Source organism: Lepisosteus platostomus, assembly GCF_059453375.1.
Source record: "Lepisosteus platostomus isolate fLepPlt1 chromosome 5 unlocalized genomic scaffold, fLepPlt1.hap1 SUPER_5_unloc_2, whole genome shotgun sequence".
In the NCBI taxonomy this organism is placed as follows: Eukaryota; Metazoa; Chordata; class Actinopteri; order Semionotiformes; family Lepisosteidae; genus Lepisosteus; species Lepisosteus platostomus.
The window spans coordinates 22,781-42,118 of record NW_028291472.1 but is presented as its reverse complement, the minus strand read 5'-3'; the positions used below and the strand labels follow the sequence as shown (position 1 = coordinate 42,118).

Genomic DNA, 19,338 nt, shown 5'->3' with positions numbered 1-19,338 from the left:
TCTCTCTGGCTGAAGTGGCCTCTCTGCTTCAGCATCGTGCCCTCACTCAGCCATTAAAAATGTCACTCGGACTTCTGACAAGCTGACATGAAATGTCAAGAGAGAGTGGCGGAGACGCTTAAGCCAGAGAGAAGATGAAAAGGGGGCGTGGCTGCGAAACGCTTGACAGCTGCACGATGCTCTCCCTGCAAGGCGTGACCACAGGCTAAAGGACACCTTTTGGCACATCAAGCTCTAAGCACACACCTGGAGGATGCGGGAATTGATCCTGCTACCTCCCACATGCAAAGCAAGTGCTGTACCATACAAACCAACCCCCCTCGCTGGGGCTTATGCCTCGGCGTCACCTAGTGCCGCTTGTTCCCCTCTTACCGGGCACAGTTCACTGCCCTTCGTCTACAAGGCAGTCGTGTAATTGCGGCTTTCTTGACTTATTGATGAAGGTCTGACTGGACGAGCGAATGACGCCTCTCCCCCATCCTCAAGCTCGCTGACAGGTTGAAATGGAAAGTGCTGCTGTGGCTCGTTGGTCTAGTGGTATGATTCTCGCTTAGGGTGCGAGAGGTCCCGGGTTCAACTCCCGGACGAGCCCTTGTGTGCTCTTTTCCTCCTCTTCCACAAGACTGGGAACTGATATCCACATCACTTCGCAGCGTCTGCTTATGGCAAACGATGGAATGTGACTAATGACTGAACGAGCCTGGTGAATTCTCATCACGTGGCACAATGAGAGCGTGCAGTCAGCTGTCCGAGGCGGCAACCTCATTGCTCGTTCAAAAGAACACGTACTGAAAACTCATCACCACTATGTCGTAGATGAGCACCGCGATCGCTTGTTGTCATGCGTCCTTACTTGGGAAATGCAGAAGCAAAAACTGCCCTCTCTCAGCCACCGAAACGTGTGCGGCTCGCCTTGCGCTCTCTGCGCCTCGCATATTTGTGGAGCTGTCTGCTCTTCTTTCTGTTGAAGTAATCAAGCTACGGGGCGTCCTGCAGCCTATGATGTTCTCACTGAGAGCTTTCAAGATTTGAAGGAAAACTACGAGCTTGATTGCTCAAGTCGAACGAATGTGATTGTTAAGCAATCGATGATCAAAAGCACGTCTTCTAACAATTCGTGAGAGTATTATCAGCACTGTTTTCACTCGGATATACTTTTCACTTGCTAAGCTGACAAATTGGACGAGAAAATGCCCGAGACACACTCAGTGCAGACTGAGGTTGGGAAGGAGGTGTGGCCCTTCAACGCTTGACAATTGAAGGACATTCTCTCCGCAACGGAGGAGCACCTGTCAGAAGTCACAGAGGCTAAATGAGAGCACCAGGCTCCTGGAGCTCTAAACTCAGACCTGGAGGATGCGGGCATCAATCCCGCTACCTCTCGCATGCTAAGCGAGCGCTCTACCATTTGAGCTCATCCCCCTCAATTCATGCTTCTCGGCATCATGTCTTACCGCCTCTGCCCCTCTTACCGGGCACCGCCCACTGCCCTTGGTCTGCAAGGCAGTCCTTTCAAGTGCGATGACGACGCTGGGACCTTCGTTGCCTATTGTACGAGCTGAACTTTTGTGCTCATCAATTCAACGCTCTTTCCATCAACTCATCTTGTCTTTTGACGCTTCGTGTTTTGCGCTCCTTTGACTATTGGCATATCGGGTGACTGCAAACACTGAAGTTCTTGCTTACGGAGTGTGGAACATTGTTTTCAACTGATCGCTGTTCTGTCATGGTGACGCCGAGTGAATCTTTCTTTGGCAACATGGGCAGGCTGACAGCAGTGCGAGCGAAAGTAATGGCAAATTTCTTGACTTATTTCTGAATGTGAATGTTCTTTAGAAAAGGGATGCGGCGTTGCTTCTCGCCCGTGTAAAGGTCACGCATTCCAGACGTGGTTATGAGCGAACAGTTGCCGCAAGTGTTTGAAAAGAGAAAGAGAGGAAGCAGCCCTGCCCCGTGTGAGGATCAAAGTCAGGCCCTTCAGATGACGAGACTGACGCACTACCAATTACGCCAACAAGCCCAGCTGCAGGACACACACCGGAAAGTTTGCCTCACATGGATTTCAGTCGCCCGTTCCCTAATCTTTAGACGCCCTCTGCTGAATGTTGCATTTGCCTTTTGATCTCACCGATACATTTTTGGTCTGTTTCTGTTGTGAGTCCGTCTTTCAGATCTCACCTAGTACAAGTCTCTCTGGCTGAAGTGGCCTCTCTGCTTCAGCATCGTGCCCTCACTCAGCCATTAAAAATGTCACTCGGACTTCTGACAAGCTGACATGAAATGTCAAGAGAGAGTGGCGGAGACGCTTAAGCCAGAGAGAAGATGAAAAGGGGGCGTGGCTGCGAAACGCTTGACAGCTGCACGATGCTCTCCCTGCAAGGCGTGACCACAGGCTAAAGGACACCTTTTGGCACATCAAGCTCTAAGCACACACCTTGAGGATGCGGGAATTGATCCTGCTACCTCCCACATGCAAAGCAAGCGCTGTACCATACAAACCAACCCCCCTCGCTGGGGCTTATGCCTCGGCGTCACCTAGTGCCGCTTGTTCCCCTCTTACCGGGCACAGTTCACTGCCCTTCGTCTACAAGGCAGTCGTGTAATTGCGGCTTTCTTGACTTATTGATGAAGGTCTGACAGGACGAGCGAATGACGCCTCTCCCCCATCCTCAAGCTCGCTGACAGGTTGAAATGGAAAGTGCTGCTGTGGCTCGTTGGTCTAGTGGTATGATTCTCGCTTAGGGTGCGAGAGGTCCCGGGTTCAACTCCCGGACGAGCCCTTGTGTGCTCTTTTCCTCCTCTTCCACAAGACTGGGAACTGATATCCACATCACTTCGCAGCGTCTGCTTATGGCAAACGATGGAATGTGACTAATGACTGAACGAGCCTGGTGAATTCTCATCACGTGGCACAATGAGAGCGTGCAGTCAGCTGTCCGAGGCGGCAACCTCATTGCTCGTTCAAAAGAACACGTACTGAAAACTCATCACCACTATGTCGTAGATGAGCACCGCGATCGCTTGTTGTCATGCGTCCTTACTTGGGAAATGCAGAAGCAAAAACTGCCCTCTCTCAGCCACCGAAACGTGTGCGGCTCGCCTTGCGCTCTCTGCGCCTCGCATATTTGTGGAGCTGTCTGCTCTTCTTTCTGTTGAAGTAATCAAGCTACGGGGCGTCCTGCAGCCTATGATGTTCTCACTGAGAGCTTTCAAGATTTGAAGGAAAACTACGAGCTTGATTGCTCAAGTCGAACGAATGTGATTGTTAAGCAATCGATGATCAAAAGCACGTCTTCTAACAATTCGTGAGAGTATTATCAGCACTGTTTTCACTCGGATATACTTTTCACTTGCTAAGCTGACAAATTGGACGAGAAAATGCCCGAGACACACTCAGTGCAGACTGAGGTTGGGAAGGAGGTGTGGCCCTTCAACGCTTGACAATTGAAGGACATTCTCTCCGCAACGGAGGAGCACCTGTCAGAAGTCACAGAGGCTAAATGAGAGCACCAGGCTCCTGGAGCTCTAAACTCAGACCTGGAGGATGCGGGCATCAATCCCGCTACCTCTCGCATGCTAAGCGAGCGCTCTACCATTTGAGCTCATCCCCCTCAATTCATGCTTCTCGGCATCATGTCTTACCGCCTCTGCCCCTCTTACCGGGCACCGCCCACTGCCCTTGGTCTGCAAGGCAGTCCTTTCAAGTGCGATGACGACGCTGGGACCTTCGTTGCCTATTGTACGAGCTGAACTTTTGTGCTCATCAATTCAACGCTCTTTCCATCAACTCATCTTGTCTTTTGACGCTTCGTGTTTTGCGCTCCTTTGACTATCGGCATATCGGGTGACTGCAAACACTGAAGTTCTTGCTTTCGGAGTGTGGAACATTGTTTTCAAGTGATCGCTGTTCTGTCATGTTGACGCCGAGTGAATCTTTCTTTGGCAACATGGGCAGGCTGACAGCAGTGCGAGCGAAAGTAATGGCAAATTTCTTGACTTATTTCTGAATGTGAATGTTCTTTAGAAAAGGGATGCGGCGTTGCTTCTCGCCCGTGTAAAGGTCACGCATTCCAGACGTGGTTATGAGCGAACAGTTGCCGCAAGTGTTTGAAAAGAGCAAGAGAGGAAGCAGCCCTGCCCCGCGTGAGGATCAAACTCAGGCCCTTCAGATGAAGAGACTGACGCACTACCAATTACGCCAACAAACCCAGCTGCAGGACACACACCGGAAAGTTTGCCTCACATGGATTTCAGTCGCCCGTTCCCTAATCTTTAGACGCCCTCTGCTGAATGTTGCATTTGCCTTTTGATCTCACCGATACATTTTTGGTCTGTTTCTGTTGTGAGTCCGTCTTTCAGATCTCACCTAGCACAAGTCTCTCTGGCTGAAGTGGCCTCTCTGCTTCAGCATCGTGCCCTCACTCAGCCATTAAAAATGTCACTCGGACTTCTGACAAGCTGACATGAAATGTCAAGAGAGAGTGGCGGAGACGCTTAAGCCAGAGAGAAGATGAAAAGGGGGCGTGGCTGCGAAACGCTTGACAGCTGCACGATGCTCTCCCTGCAAGGCGTGACCACAGGCTAAAGGACACCTTTTGGCACATCAAGCTCTAAGCACACACCTGGAGGATGCGGGAATTGATCCTGCTACCTCCCACATGCAAAGCAAGCGCTGTACCATACAAACCAACCCCCCTCGCTGGGGCTTATGCCTCGGCGTCACCTAGTGCCGCTTGTTCCCCTCTTACCGGGCACAGTTCACTGCCCTTCGTCTACAAGGCAGTCGTGTAATTGCGGCTTTCTTGACTTATTGATGAAGGTCTGACTGGACGAGCGAATGACGCCTCTCCCCCATCCTCAAGCTCGCTGACAGGTTGAAATGGAAAGTGCTGCTGTGGCTCGTTGGTCTAGTGGTATGATTCTCGCTTAGGGTGCGAGAGGTCCCGGGTTCAACTCCCGGACGAGCCCTTGTGTGCTCTTTTCCTCCTCTTCCACAAGACTGGGAACTGATATCCACATCACTTCGCAGCGTCTGCTTATGGCAAACGATGGAATGTGACTAATGACTGAACGAGCCTGGTGAATTCTCATCACGTGGCACAATGAGAGCGTGCAGTCAGCTGTCCGAGGCGGCAACCTCATTGCTCGTTCAAAAGAACACGTACTGAAAACTCATCACCACTATGTCGTAGATGAGCACCGCGATCGCTTGTTGTCATGCGTCCTTACTTGGGAAATGCAGAAGCAAAAACTGCCCTCTCTCAGCCACCGAAACGTGTGCGGCTCGCCTTGCGCTCTCTGCGCCTCGCATATTTGTGGAGCTGTCTGCTCTTCTTTCTGTTGAAGTAATCAAGCTACGGGGCGTCCTGCAGCCTATGATGTTCTCACTGAGAGCTTTCAAGATTTGAAGGAAAACTACGAGCTTGATTGCTCAAGTCGAACGAATGTGATTGTTAAGCAATCGATGATCAAAAGCACGTCTTCTAACAATTCGTGAGAGTATTATCAGCACTGTTTTCACTCGGATATACTTTTCACTTGCTAAGCTGACAAATTGGACGAGAAAATGCCCGAGACACACTCAGTGCAGACTGAGGTTGGGAAGGAGGTGTGGCCCTTCAACGCTTGACAATTGAAGGACATTCTCTCCGCAACGGAGGAGCACCTGTCAGAAGTCACAGAGGCTAAATGAGAGCACCAGGCTCCTGGAGCTCTAAACTCAGACCTGGAGGATGCGGGCATCAATCCCGCTACCTCTCGCATGCTAAGCGAGCGCTCTACCATTTGAGCTCATCCCCCTCAATTCATGCTTCTCGGCATCATGTCTTACCGCCTCTGCCCCTCTTACCGGGCACCGCCCACTGCCCTTGGTCTGCAAGGCAGTCCTTTCAAGTGCGATGACGACGCTGGGACCTTCGTTGCCTATTGTACGAGCTGAACTTTTGTGCTCATCAATTCAACGCTCTTTCCATCAACTCATCTTGTCTTTTGACGCTTCGTGTTTTGCGCTCCTTTGACTATCGGCATATCGGGTGACTGCAAACACTGAAGTTCTTGCTTTCGGAGTGTGGAACATTGTTTTCAAGTGATCGCTGTTCTGTCATGTTGACGCCGAGTGAATCTTTCTTTGGCAACATGGGCAGGCTGACAGCAGTGCGAGCGAAAGTAATGGCAAATTTCTTGACTTATTTCTGAATGTGAATGTTCTTTAGAAAAGGGATGCGGCGTTGCTTCTCGCCCGTGTAAAGGTCACGCATTCCAGATGTGGTTATGAGCGAACAGTTGCCGCAAGTGTTTGAAAAGAGCAAGAGAGGAAGCAGCCCTGCCCCGCGTGAGGATCAAACTCAGGCCCTTCAGATGAAGAGACTGACGCACTACCAATTACGCCAACAAACCCAGCTGCAGGACACACACCGGAAAGTTTGCCTCACATGGATTTCAGTCGCCCGTTCCCTAATCTTTAGACGCCCTCTGCTGAATGTTGCATTTGCCTTTTGATCTCACCGATACATTTTTGGTCTGTTTCTGTTGTGAGTCCGTCTTTCAGATCTCACCTAGCACAAGTCTCTCTGGCTGAAGTGGCCTCTCTGCTTCAGCATCGTGCCCTCACTCAGCCATTAAAAATGTCACTCGGACTTCTGACAAGCTGACATGAAATGTCAAGAGAGAGTGGCGGAGACGCTTAAGCCAGAGAGAAGATGAAAAGGGGGCGTGGCTGCGAAACGCTTGACAGCTGCACGATGCTCTCCATGCAAGGCGTGACCACAGGCTAAAGGACACCTTTTGGCACATCAAGCTCTAAATACACACCTGGAGGATGCGGGAATTGATCCTGCTACCTCCCAAATGCAAAGCAAGCGCTTTACCATACAAACCAACCCCCCTCGCTGGGGCTTATGCCTCGGCGTCACCTAGTGCCGCTTGTTCCCCTCTTACCGGGCACAGTTCACTGCCCTTCGTCTACAAGGCAGTCGTGTAATTGCGGCTTTCTTGACTAATTGATGATGGTCTGATTGGACGAGCGAATGACGCCTCTCCCCCATCCTCAAGCTCGCGACATGGAATACTGGTGTGTATTTTTTTCTTTAAAGTACCGAGACCAGCCATATACTGTATGTTTATGTTAAGATTTCCCTTCAGTGGTAAAATTAGATATGAATATCCAATACTTAAACGGGCACAGTTAAGACATTAAATATACATATACATATTGTATACAGTACAGTTTGCATACGGTAATATGTTTATGTTACGCGATTAAAAAATAAATAAATAAAACTGGAAGGTCCAGCACCAGCTGGATTTGAACACACAAACTGCCAGTTGGTAGTCACGCACCTAGACCAGTAGGCTATAAGACAGCTCACATGAACAGGCAGGCGAAACAGCCCTACACAGCCCTGCCGCAGTACACGGATATAATCATACCGTTATTAAATTCTTGAGATACGCGATTCCATATTATATTCCCTTTTAATCAAATTCTAAAAGTATGCTTGTTGACTCCGGTATCACGTTAGTTAAAGACTTCGAAGCTTACAATGTTTAGGGAGAAATGGAATACTGGTGTGTATTTTTTTCTTTTCATGATAGGTGTCGCATTTTAAATCATTTTCGTAGTTAGAAATTATGAAACGGCCTGTTAAAAGCAAGGAAGTTTTTATGCCCTTTGAAGTAAAACAAAATGCCTGACAAAGTATGGCTTGGACAGATTCCAAGTGCTTGTACAAATGTGCTAAAGAAATTATACTTTGAGTATACAGCTTGTCCAAAGTCATCCATTATTAATACTATTAGTAATATCTTCAGTAAAGGCTTTGATGCATAAATATTTCTGATTAAGGTAGGTTGTGTACTTTTGTCCAACTGAGCAATCTTGCTTTCATAAAATATACCAACATTTTAATGACTGATGATTAACATGCTGTAATACACAGTTCAAAATTAAAGGCTCAAATGCTGTACATGAGAGGTTAAGCTCCCCCTGGCGGTTTTACAAGGCGACGCCGGATAGTTAGTCACGTGACACACGTGAACTGCGTGATACCGCGTGATACCGCAACACGCCCACCGGGGTATGCCGCGAAATACCTCACCCATTTTGAATGGCTGCATCTGTACATGCTCGGGAAAGCGAATCCGAACAAACCTCATGCCATCAGCAATGGTGGTCCCAGGGTAGTGGCGCATCCTGATGTCCGAAATCACTCTCACCTCCCAGCTACTCAGCTTCTCCTTGATAGTCTCGTTTGAGATATATGCCGGGAAATGGAGGAAGGACACCACTACCTCCTTCCGCTCCAGCCAGCGTCAGTAGCAGGGTGTGCCCTGCACATCCAGCCCCACAGCCACCGCGTCTGCATGTTCCTTTGAGTCCAGAGTCAGTTCAAACTCTTTTGGCGTCCGGGGGTGGCAGGCAATAAGAGAGCCCTCCCCACAGACGCCGTGCACAGCTGCGATAATAGCACCCGCAGACGGTTTCTCCACGCCGCTCACATCCACCACAACAGTATGCGCCCTTGCAAAAACCCGCCGGGGGGGTCGGTCCGAATTCCTCATCCTTCTCTTTCCTACACCACTCTCCTCCTCCACTACAATAACATTCTCTGCCTCCATGTTTTTTCCTTCCATTAAAACACAAACAGGACTCAGAAAGCAACAAAAAAGCAACAAAAAAAAAACCAAAATTCTCTCCCCTCCCCAAACAGAGCTAGGCTGAAGGGGAGGGCTTCAAAAATCAACAAAAAACACCAAAAAAAACACAAAAATTCACAAAAAACAAAGTCTTACTAAAGACAAACAAATCATCTGTTCCTCTTCTTCTTCTCCTTCTTATAGAGAGGACAGCTCCGTCACCTCTTTTACAACGCTGCTTTTTTTCCCCTGCGTTTTTCTCTTCTTCCCACGTTCTCTCTCTTCACTGCCTTCGTCCCCGCTCTATTTCACTTCAGCCTTTCACTCTTGCTTCCTTCCAATGAGGACGGAGCTGAAAGGGCGCTATAGAGGATCGCTGTGGAGAGCTGCTGCTGTGCTTTGACATCTGAGCTCTGTGGAAAACGATCTCAATACAATTCTGAAAAACGCGACTCCCCGAACGCCAGCCGAACAAGTCTCCACAGCCGAAGCGCTGTGTCTCTTTTCAGCTGGCGATAAACCTTTCCTCGATCCTTTGCGGACTTGTAAAACTGTTCATGATCAGAATAAAAAACGCTCACGCTAATACACAAGCACCCGTGTCTCGCCAAAGCTGACAAATAAACAGACGGAAAAGCCGCCCTGTACGTGTGTACAGGGGAATGAGCGAGCGAGCGGGGATAGGGCGCCTCCTGCGCTTAAAAGCTTACAGCACCTGGTATTCCCAGGCAGTCTCCCATCCAAGTACTAACCAGGCCCATCCCTGTTTAGCTTCCGAGATCAGACGAGATCAGGCATGCTCAAGGGGGTGTGGCTGTAAGCAAGAGCAAGGCTCGCTGGCACCCTTCTTATAGAGAGGACAGCTCCGTCACCTCTTTTACGACGCTGCTTTTTTTCCCTTGCGTTTTTCTCTTCTTCCCACGTTCTCTCTCTTCACTGCCTTCGTCCCCGCTCTATTTCACTTCAGCCTTTCACTCTTGCTTCCTTCCAATGAGGACGGAGCTGCGGGAGAAAGGGCGCTATAGAGGATCGCTGTGGAGAGCTGCTGCTGTGCTTTGACATCTGAGCTCTGTGGAAAACGATCTCAATACAATTCTGAAAAACGCGACTCCCCGAACGCCAGCCGAACAAGTCTCCACAGCTGAAGCGCTGTGTCTCTTTTCAGCTGGCGATAAACCTTTCCTCGATCCTTTGCGGACTTGTAAAACTGTTCCTGATCAGAATAAAAAACGCTCACGCTAATACACAAGCACCACAGAGATGGAGGGTGAGATGGGGCCTCATTTAGGACAGCATATCACCGCTTAATTCTGTCTTATTAACAAGCATTGCCGCTACAATGGCATCTCTCCTGTCAAACTTCCTCCTGACGTGTTTGACAGGATCTGGGCTGTGGTGAACAGTTGGAAAGACGCCCTGTGGAGAGTGGGGAACATGGGGCTGTTCAAAGGCATTGAGGTCCCAGTCAAGGCAGCAGGTAGCCTGGCCCTGTTCATCACCCGAGAGAACTATTACCTCAGAGATCTGTGGAGAGAAAGGAGGGAAGAAGCAGAAAATCTGTGGGAAATAGAGAGCATAGGTCAATATCTCAAGAAACTGTGAAAAACATTATCATGTTTAAGTAAAGAATGCGATTTACACCAGAAAAAAAGAAATTGTTGCTATGTAACTGGTACCATGTCAAAATGTAATGAGATGTGATCATATATACTGTTTTAAGTATGTATATTAATGTAAAGCTTTCTAATTTGTGATGTCCTGTATTTTTTTGTGAAAAGAAAATAAAGTTCTTAAAAAATCGATTCACCCAGGGCGAGGCTCGGCCATTGCACTCCGGCTGTGCTGACCCCTGCGAATTCCCCAAATGTGGGAATCTCGACTGCATAATTTCTGGTAGTGGGGGACTGCGTTCGTGCTCTCCCCTGATGTGCTTGGTCCAATATCAGATACGGAAGAGTTACGACACCACGTGCTGCGATAGGATCCCAGTTTGAAAGGAGTCGATGCCACTGCTGGTTCCCGGTTTCTTTTAGTTAAAGGTCCGGAGAAGCAATTCAAGCTTGTTACACTACTCCTTCCGGATATTCATTCCCTTTTCAAAGTCAGTCGTTTTGCTGTAGTCTGCATTATTTAGGCTGATTATCGAGGTTAGCCTTTATTTGGTCATGGGGGCCCCACCACACAGCTTCAAGTAGTGAGTCAGACGCCACTGCTTTCACTTACGGCCACACCACCCTGAACACGCCCGATCTTGTCTGATCCACCACTTGTTTTTCGTATAACTATACATATATTCATTTATTACTGATTTCATTCATTGAGCACAGATGCGATAGAGGTACAGCCATTCACTATTTGACATGTCTGCACTGGTAATCATAAAACGGGTGAATCTGTCTTGAGAATTAGCATACAGTACCGAGGCCCCCATGACCAAATAAAGGCTAACCTCAATAATCAGCCTAAATAATGCAGACTACAGTGTAGCAGCAATGCTTGTTAATAAGACAGAATTAAGTGTTGCTGTGCTTTCCCAAATGAGGCCCCATCTGTCTCTTCATCTCTGTGGTGCAGCCACAGAGAAGCTATTCATGCAGGCTGATTTAAAGATGTTTTCTTTTGATAAGGGACAGCTCCCAAATGGGGATGCATTTAGCTAAGCCTGGCTATCATGATCAATGGGCATCCATTGGCGCCTATCTGTCTAGGGAGTGCCAGATGGACATCTGGACTGCATTCCTAAGTGTCAGGAGTAAGTGACTCATATCTCACCTTGATCAACCAATCAGGGACTGGTAGGGCCGAGTAACCCACGTGGGTCTCTGATGCCCATGAAACTTTCATCCAATGAACGAGCTGAAGTTCCTCCAGGTAAAAACAGGCAACAAAGAGCTCCAAGACTATTCTAAAGGGAATTCAAAGGAGAATTCCAGGAGTGTGAGACAATTCCAGGGCGGGACGGCCCGGGAGCAGAAAGGCTCCCAAGGGCAGGACATTCTCGCAGCGCGCCTCCTGACCATCCTGAGACTCAGCCCGGACAACCACAGAACGGCCAGTGTGTCCGAGTGCCAGAACTTTCCTTTGTTCTAAGAGTCTAGAGCGGAGGTTGCCAGAGAGTAACCAGAGGATCCACCCGAGGTTAGCACAAGCAGCAGGCCTCGTGAACAGGTCGAACTGTGGACAGCTGAATCACTATTCAGAACTAGCTCTTCATCAGGAACGAACCGGTCCACTTCCTGACTTGCTGGGACTCACAGTCATCTTTTCTCCTGTGTGCAAACTTTGCTAGTTAAAGCCAACACTAACTAGCCGGTAAGTGAGCATCAGCAGAGCACCGTCGCAAGCCGCACAGCACAGCCTGGCACCAAGCCAGAGAGCGCGGATTGGACAGCAACAGCCTGCAGCTGTTTCTTTGTGCCCGCAGGAGATCTGAATCCCCAGAGATTGGCTGAGTATTCAACTTCAATGCATTACAGCTCGAGAATTCAATTGTTATCCCAACCAGTTGATATCAATTTAATTCCTAAGAGTTAGGTACTTGTTTTGAGTATCTAATGTAGAAGTTGTAACCAAGTTCAATTACGAAATGGTCTAAATGAATGATATACTGAACGTTTGTCCTCTTGATATATGTAACTCTTGGTAACTGACTGAATATATACCCTTTGTATTCTGATAACCCTCTCGATAAGATCTGTTAGGTTTATTCTGTTAGATCTGTTAGGCTTAATATATATTATATATATTAAGAAATGTATCCTCGTGTATTAGTACCTGTGTGTGCGCATTTTTTGAGTTATATCGCATGGTTGGATTCTAAAGCCATTAAAAGAATAATTTTGTGATTTACTGCTACAATTAATAATTGTCCCAGTAAATGCCCAAACCCTACAGAACTGGTGCCTTCAGAGAGCCACTACTTTTAATTTTGCTACGGCTATGATTACATATTTGGCGTCCCTGAGCCGGTTTTCTTACATATTTGGCATCCCTGAGCCCATCAAACCACTACAATAGCATTACTGATAGTTTTAGTTTTAATGCTATTATTTATGTAATATAAGTGATACTTATAGTATTAGTTTCAGAGTATGACATCTTTCTGTATGATCAGGACAGGAGCTGCAGGTCCACTGTGTTGTGGCTGCAGTACAATTTTAGCTTATTATTATAATACTTTTTAACAGCGACAGATTCTTAAGATCACGAGGTGTTTACGATATTATTTCAGTATTAAGCTGTTACTACATTCGGAACTGTCCCATAGGATTCAGTGTTCCATTAGTTTGGCACTAAACTGCTTAGTCTATTGCAGGAATTGTACTTAGTCCTGTCCTGTAGTGTCCTCTAGAGAGCAGCAGCTGTTTCCTTGGGCTCATTGCAATTGGGAACATTGTGATTATTGAGCAGGGGACTAAAATCAGCAGACGAGCGCGTTGCAAATCGGTAGTAATCTGGCGTACAGAGCTGCATGCTAATCTCTGGATCATCTCCAGTTAATGCGATGCTGTTCTTACCTTGCAATTGACCCAATCTGACTACTGGCACCAACCCTGTTATTACAAAGAAACTTCTTGTGTAACTACCGTGATACATAAGTTTGGTGGAGAGGTTTGGCAGCCCATATTCAGTCAAAGGTGTGTGTGCAGATCACTGTGATATATAGGCATCAACAAACTGACAAATACAATATTAAATGTTTAACTGATAAAACCCAAATGAACCAAACCTGTATAAATTAGTGGTGGAAAGGAGTCTTTTTATATAGCAAAAGGTCTCTGATCCTTTGGTAAGAACGATGGGTATATAACCCATTGTCCTCAATATTAGAAATGAATCCTTGAGCATTGCCGTTGTACCAACGATCCTCAAAAGTGCTGCCATTACCACTGTTCCATAAAATCCTAACATTACCCTTTCTTGCATAAATTGTAGAACATGCCGTCACATTTCAGTTGCTTCTCAGTAGCAGTTTGATCTATTATCACCCTACTCCCCACATCATAACCTTCGCTCTTCTAATTCTAGTCTCCTAACTGTCCCCCAAGCCTGTCTACACTGCATGGGTGACGGGGCCTTCTGCTGTTATGCCCCCAAGCTCTGGAACTCTCTCCCCAAGGATACCAGAGTCACCTTCCCTAAACTCCTTCAAATTCAGACACCTTGTTCTGTAGAAGAGCCTTTGCTGAACTGGTTCTATTCTTTACCCCTCTGCTTCTACTTTCCTCTCAATCTATTGGAATTGTTTTATCCTGTGTATTCTAATTGTAATTCTGTCAAGTGCTTTGAGAAGCCACCTTCAGAACCATTATATAAAATAGTTTATTCTAAATCCTTGAAGCTTTAATAGGGCACTGCAGTAGGGCTAAAAATTGACAGCCTTAGTGGGCCATCATGATTTGTGCAAATTATAGGTAGTCACAAAGGACGACTAGGATTCACTTGAAATCCATGACACGGGACACTGAAACAGTGGAGAGTCTTTGTGTAGTAAGCGTTCAGTCTCAATCTACACCGTCTGTGTTGCTGGTAGAGGTAGTTGTGAACACCTGTCTTCCGGATCAAGTACTGGGATCTCCAGTCTCAATCCTAATACTTCTTATGACTGTCCACTACCACTGCTGTGAAACCAACACCCATAAGATAAGACCTCCGAGATTCTAACTGTACCATTATTCACTGATGTTCACACACCAGTATTGTTTCTCTGCAAAGGAAGGAAGGCCTACTTTACACCAAGCCCCTGTTGACAATTCCTTCCTTGTGTTTATTTTAGGAAGTTTGTGCAGCCTAGAATAGGACACCAGATCTCACTCTTATTGGGCACTATAGTAGCAACTCACTCCATAACCACTACCCTTCTCGGAAACGGGAGGATTTCAAGTATATTGAACACCTCTGTCTCTCCCACAGTAAAAGATCACACTGCCCTGCCCAAGGAAAAGTGCAGCCATCTTCCCCCAGTACAATGCTTTATTACTCCAGCCATTTTCAGTCCTCATTGGCAGCAATACAGGAAGCATTCTTGAAAGGGGAACCCCCACAAATACAGTGCTTCCATTTATTAATGGGTCTCACTTCCCTTGAATTCCTCCACCCCATTCAAACCTATAAACCATAAAGAAACAAGGGCAGGCAGAAGGGTCTTTCACAGCTTTATTGAGATGTTGCCATTACAAGGCGAGTGGAGGCAGGAGAGTCACAAGGGCCAGGCTTTTGCCTTCATTCAAGCACCTGGGGAGGAACAAGGAGTACAATCCAGCTGAACTGCAGGACACCCACCCCTACAGGAGCTCCTCCTGCCAGACCCTACCTGTCCACTGGCCAACATCTCCAAAGTCCTCTGCTCCCTCCACATCCTCACTGGTGCTCTCAGCATCTTCACTGGAGCTCTGAGGGTCTCCCTCCTCATCCTCAGTCCAGTCAGCTCCCACATTCAAAGTAGCTTCTACTGGTGCCACAGCCACCCGACTGCTGGTCACCAGGCTCCTGGTACCTGTGGACAAGTAACACCCAGGAGTGAGGGATCTGCTATACCCAGAGTCCCACAGTGATGCTACTCATCTAAACAGTCCCTTTGTCCAGCACGGGATCATTCCTCAGTTGTCCAAGCATGGTTGTCTCTTGGGCAGAGATGCATCCACAAGGGATAGAGAACCAGACCCACCTTCATTCCGACTGCCAGCACACCTGGACTCACAGCAGGCACAGACCTCATGGTCACCATACAGCTCCTCCCACCTGGAGGAGAGGAGGACAGGTGAGACCTCCACCTGGCATGTCCCAGAGCACCCTCAGCAGGCTCCTTGCAGAAGTACCTCTTCGCCTCCCTGTTGTAGGTGCAGGACTTGGTCCCTGGTGTTGCTTTAGCAGGAGCCACAGCCATGACACAGTGCATGTACAGCTCAGTCACTTCATGCTGCAAGAGGGAAGGTCACAGCATTAAGGGATCAAGGCCAATAGAGGGACAGAGAAGGACCTTCTGCCATCAGTGAAGGCAAGCTGGCAGCTCTAGGCACTACAGCTGCCACAGTCTGGTTCACATCTAGATCATGGATGAAAAAGCAGACAATGGATCAGTAGAGCAAGAAGGCTGAGCAGCCTTTGAGAGCAGTACCTTCCTGAACAGCTTCTTCTGGAAGAAGAAGGCATCAATCGTGAAGCGAAGCACATCCTTCTGCTTGGAGGGGACAAACCTGGACAGGCAGCCATCTGCCTTGCTGTCCACCATGCACCTGGGGACAAGGACAAGGATGAGCCCCTGCAGGTTCTCAGGGCTCCTCCCACCTCCCCTCCCAGAAGGGGCCGTGCCCCAAGTTGTCGATCACAGGGAAACGGGGCTGCGAGTGCTGGTCTGGTTTCTCCGTTACGTAACACGAGTGGATGTACAGCCTCTGCGCCGCTGTGGCAAAGTAGGCAGTGGCCTGGAAGTACATGGGCTGACCCAGGAAGTACTCATCCTTGGGAGAGAGCCGGACCCAGTGGGCTGGAGAGAGAGGCAGCATTACACCTGCACACAGCACCCCCTGCAGGCAGGAGGAGCCACTCGCTCAAAGAGCTTACAGTTGGTGGTGAGCAGCACAAAGCTGTGCTTGTTCTTCAGGTCCTTGAAGAAGGTCCTTCTCCTGGCCCACGTGGGGACATAGCCAACCTTGTAGGAGTAGTGGAACCTGCAGGACAGAGGGGATGAGGGGCTTCTGGACACTTTCCCAGCAGCTTCTCAGCAGCAGCAGAGCCCTGCCTACCTGTTGTAGGAGCACTTGACCAGCACAGAGAAGGGAATGAAGCGATGCACAGGTGCACTGGAGGAGGGCGGGGCATAGCGGAGAGTGTTGGAGTACACCAGGCGGCCCTGGACAACCTGCAGGGTCACAGAGGAAGAGATATTCCCAGGAAAGGCAACCCCGACACTAGCCCTACAGCTCACATCGATACACTGCATGTAGATGAAGACCTGCTTACCGATCGCTCGGTGCCGCACTCGTGAAGCCCGTAGATGAAGTAAAAGTAACGGCATGTGGTTCGGCTGACGCTGCAGTTGCCCAAGGTCACCTCCGATGGCCGACAGCTGAAGCCGAACAGGAGCTGACTGACCCTCACGTACATCCTGCTGGAGTCGCACTACACAGCCACTCCTCGAGTGCCCCCGATGGCCGGGCGAGCCGGCTGCCGCCCTCGCTGGGGAGGAAACAGGATGCTTTTGATGTAGGCGGGTAAGGGGCGGCTGCCGGCTTCATCTTCTCCTTGTCGAAGTAGGGCGAGTACATGTCTCTGGACACGGGAAGGCGGCAAAAGTCGGGAGCCAAGGACTGCGAGTCATTCTCGCTTACAGACAGGTCTTCGGAGGGCGCATCTGCCAGGCTCAAGTCCTCCGACTGGGCTGCATCTTCAGGAGCCGGGAGGTCGGCCTGGAGCGTTAATTCCCGAGAGTCCCAGCGGAAATCAGTGCAGGGAGCCCATCTGTCACGGACGTCCAAAGGGACTAACCGTGGGGAGCAGGAGAGCAGAAAAAGACCCATATGCATAGCGGCGAGACGGGAAAAAGGCCCGGGCTCATTAGTGCAAAGAGTTCAGGAATGCCATATAAAAACCTATGCCCTCAGGGAGCGGATGTGGGGCGCCCTGGTGCTAGGCGGGTCTCAGGACATCCGAACATCAATGCTGAGCGAGGACAGAGCGCAAGACCCGGAAATATATAGCCCAAGGGAAAGAGAGGGTCAGGAAGGACAGCAGACCAGAAACGAGGGCCAGGACAGAGAAGGAGCGCCCTCTGGCTGCAGAGGGTGTGACACCGGCCCCTGCGCACAGGCACAGCACAAAGAGAAACGAGCGCATTGCCAAATTGACGTCCCGCTAAACTGCTACAGAAGTAAGACAAGTAAACCACCAAACTGTGTTGAAGCAAGAGAGCATAAAGTGTGAACACGGTGACTAGGTTTTTATACTAGCAGGACTATGCTACCACACACATGGTCACACTACCGCTCAATCAACACAATCAATTACATACAGAGACCCGGATTGTTCTCAGCGTCTAATTAGAACCTGCTTCCAGTCTGAGGCGGGACTCCGTGAAGCCGCCTGAACACTTTCCCGTGTGTATCTGACATCAGCGGAGGAGTTCCACGCAATTTCGACAGAATTAAATCACCCACACGTGTAAAATTTGCTCAGATTAATTTATTGTTCAATTAGTTTCTAATTTCCGAGGAAAGTGTGTTAAACTCGCTGTCAGACAGAGTACGGAACATGCGACACGTCCGTCCACACTTTCTTTTATCGAGGGGGCTGTTCTATCAACACGTACCGCAAAGAAAATAACTTTACTATTTTTCATGTGTAACTGCATGTCATATTAAAATGTGTAATACAACCATTTCTTTGCTTCCCAGTAAAGAAATACTGATCAGCTTTTGACATTATCTGATAATAATTTGTCTGATTTTCCAGAGATTGCTTTTGCTTCGCAGCACTGAGAACCGATGGACGCCCGTTTCCGCCAGGGAGTAAAAAAACGCACTATGGTATCTCAGAATTGTGACATAGAATCATAGAATTGCGACCTAAAAACTCAGAAATTTGAATTTATCTCTCATATTTGCGACTTCGAAATAACCCATATTTTATTGTCTGTCCTTTTGTTATTGTAACGGATTCGGGTTCTAGGGCTTGTGCCCTCGCCGCTCCCACCCTACTTCGTGCCTAACTGTATTGGCTCGAACCCAGGTCTTGCTAGCTAGAACCCGAATCCGTTACAATAACAAAAGGACAGACAATGAAATATGGGCTATTTCGAAGTTGCAAATGTGAGATATAAAGTCGGAGTTGTGAGTTACTAAGTCGCAATTCTGAGTTACTTAGCCGGAATTCTGCGATACCATAGCGCGTTTTTTTGTAACTCCCTGGCGGAAACGGGCTTTCATACATTTCAATTAGTCTGATCAGTGCAGGACAAGTTAATGTAGAATCATTACTATGTCTGTCTCTTGTTTGTATATAAATGAATGTCTTTGACAACTTAATGTTAGTTTTTAATTTTGTTTTACGATGTAGGTCATGCGTTAACATATGCACGAGCATACGAAATGTCTCACTCCTGATTCAGCTCATGCTCCATAGGAGAGAAGAGATTCCTCCTGCTTCTCGTACAATCATATCAGAACAGAAGCCCGTGTCGCCCAGCTCTGATTCAAGAGCGACTCGCATCTTCAGCCCTTTTTTTATTCGTGATCCTAATTTTCTTTAGTTATGATCAATATTTAACTTTTTCTAAATAAAACGACAATAATCAAACATGCAGGCAGACTTTTAAAAAGTATTAGGAGCTGACAGGGTGCCCCTTTGGAATAGTTGTCAGAAAATGTGAGAAAAGGAAAGGTACGTAAGCTCTCACACACAGCATTAGAGATTGGCATCTGATGAAAAAAAAAAAACTACCTGTCTCCCCAGCATTTAACGGTGCTGTTGTTTTGATTTTACATATTGTTAGCATTTTAATGAATTGTTAAAAGATTGATACACAAATCGCTAAATAAGAAAACGTAAAAACCCTAGCTGTAAGCAATTGGCCATTCATATTCCTGAATTTTAAATCCCTGTGTTTTTCTGTATCCGAATGCCTGGTGCAGCTAATTTGAAAGCAGAGTCTACCATTTACAGAAGCGTTTCGTTGCCACCAAGGAAAAAAAATCCTGAGTTTACAGG

The 19,338-nt window shown here is 48.0% G+C and overlaps 1 long non-coding RNA gene, 4 other non-coding genes and 1 pseudogene across 5 annotated transcripts; 4 read left to right on the top strand and 2 right to left on the bottom strand.

The window, feature by feature from the left end:
* Positions 1-520: 520 nt before the first annotated feature.
* On the top strand, positions 521-592 carry trnap-agg (transfer RNA proline (anticodon AGG)). The gene has a single exon. It is a non-coding gene; the product is annotated as a tRNA-Pro (tRNA).
* Positions 593-2,708: 2,116 nt separating this feature from the next.
* trnap-agg (transfer RNA proline (anticodon AGG)) lies at positions 2,709-2,780 on the top strand. Its single transcript has one exon. It is a non-coding gene; the product is annotated as a tRNA-Pro (tRNA).
* Positions 2,781-4,896: 2,116 nt separating this feature from the next.
* Positions 4,897-4,968, top strand: trnap-agg (transfer RNA proline (anticodon AGG)). The gene has a single exon. It is a non-coding gene; the product is annotated as a tRNA-Pro (tRNA).
* A 4,369-nt stretch (positions 4,969-9,337) lies between these two features.
* On the bottom strand, positions 9,338-9,456 carry LOC148638257 (5S ribosomal RNA; annotated as a pseudogene).
* Positions 9,457-10,394: 938 nt separating this feature from the next.
* LOC148638256 (U1 spliceosomal RNA) lies at positions 10,395-10,559 on the top strand. The gene has a single exon (XR_015931090.1). It is a non-coding gene; the product is annotated as a U1 spliceosomal RNA (small nuclear RNA).
* Positions 10,560-15,305: 4,746 nt separating this feature from the next.
* LOC148638255 (uncharacterized) lies at positions 15,306-15,864 on the bottom strand. Its single transcript, XR_015931076.1, has 3 exons — positions 15,752-15,864; positions 15,453-15,553; positions 15,306-15,375 (listed from the first exon to the last, which is right to left on the bottom strand). It is a non-coding gene; the product is annotated as an uncharacterized LOC148638255 (long non-coding RNA).
* Positions 15,865-19,338: the final 3,474 nt, after the last annotated feature.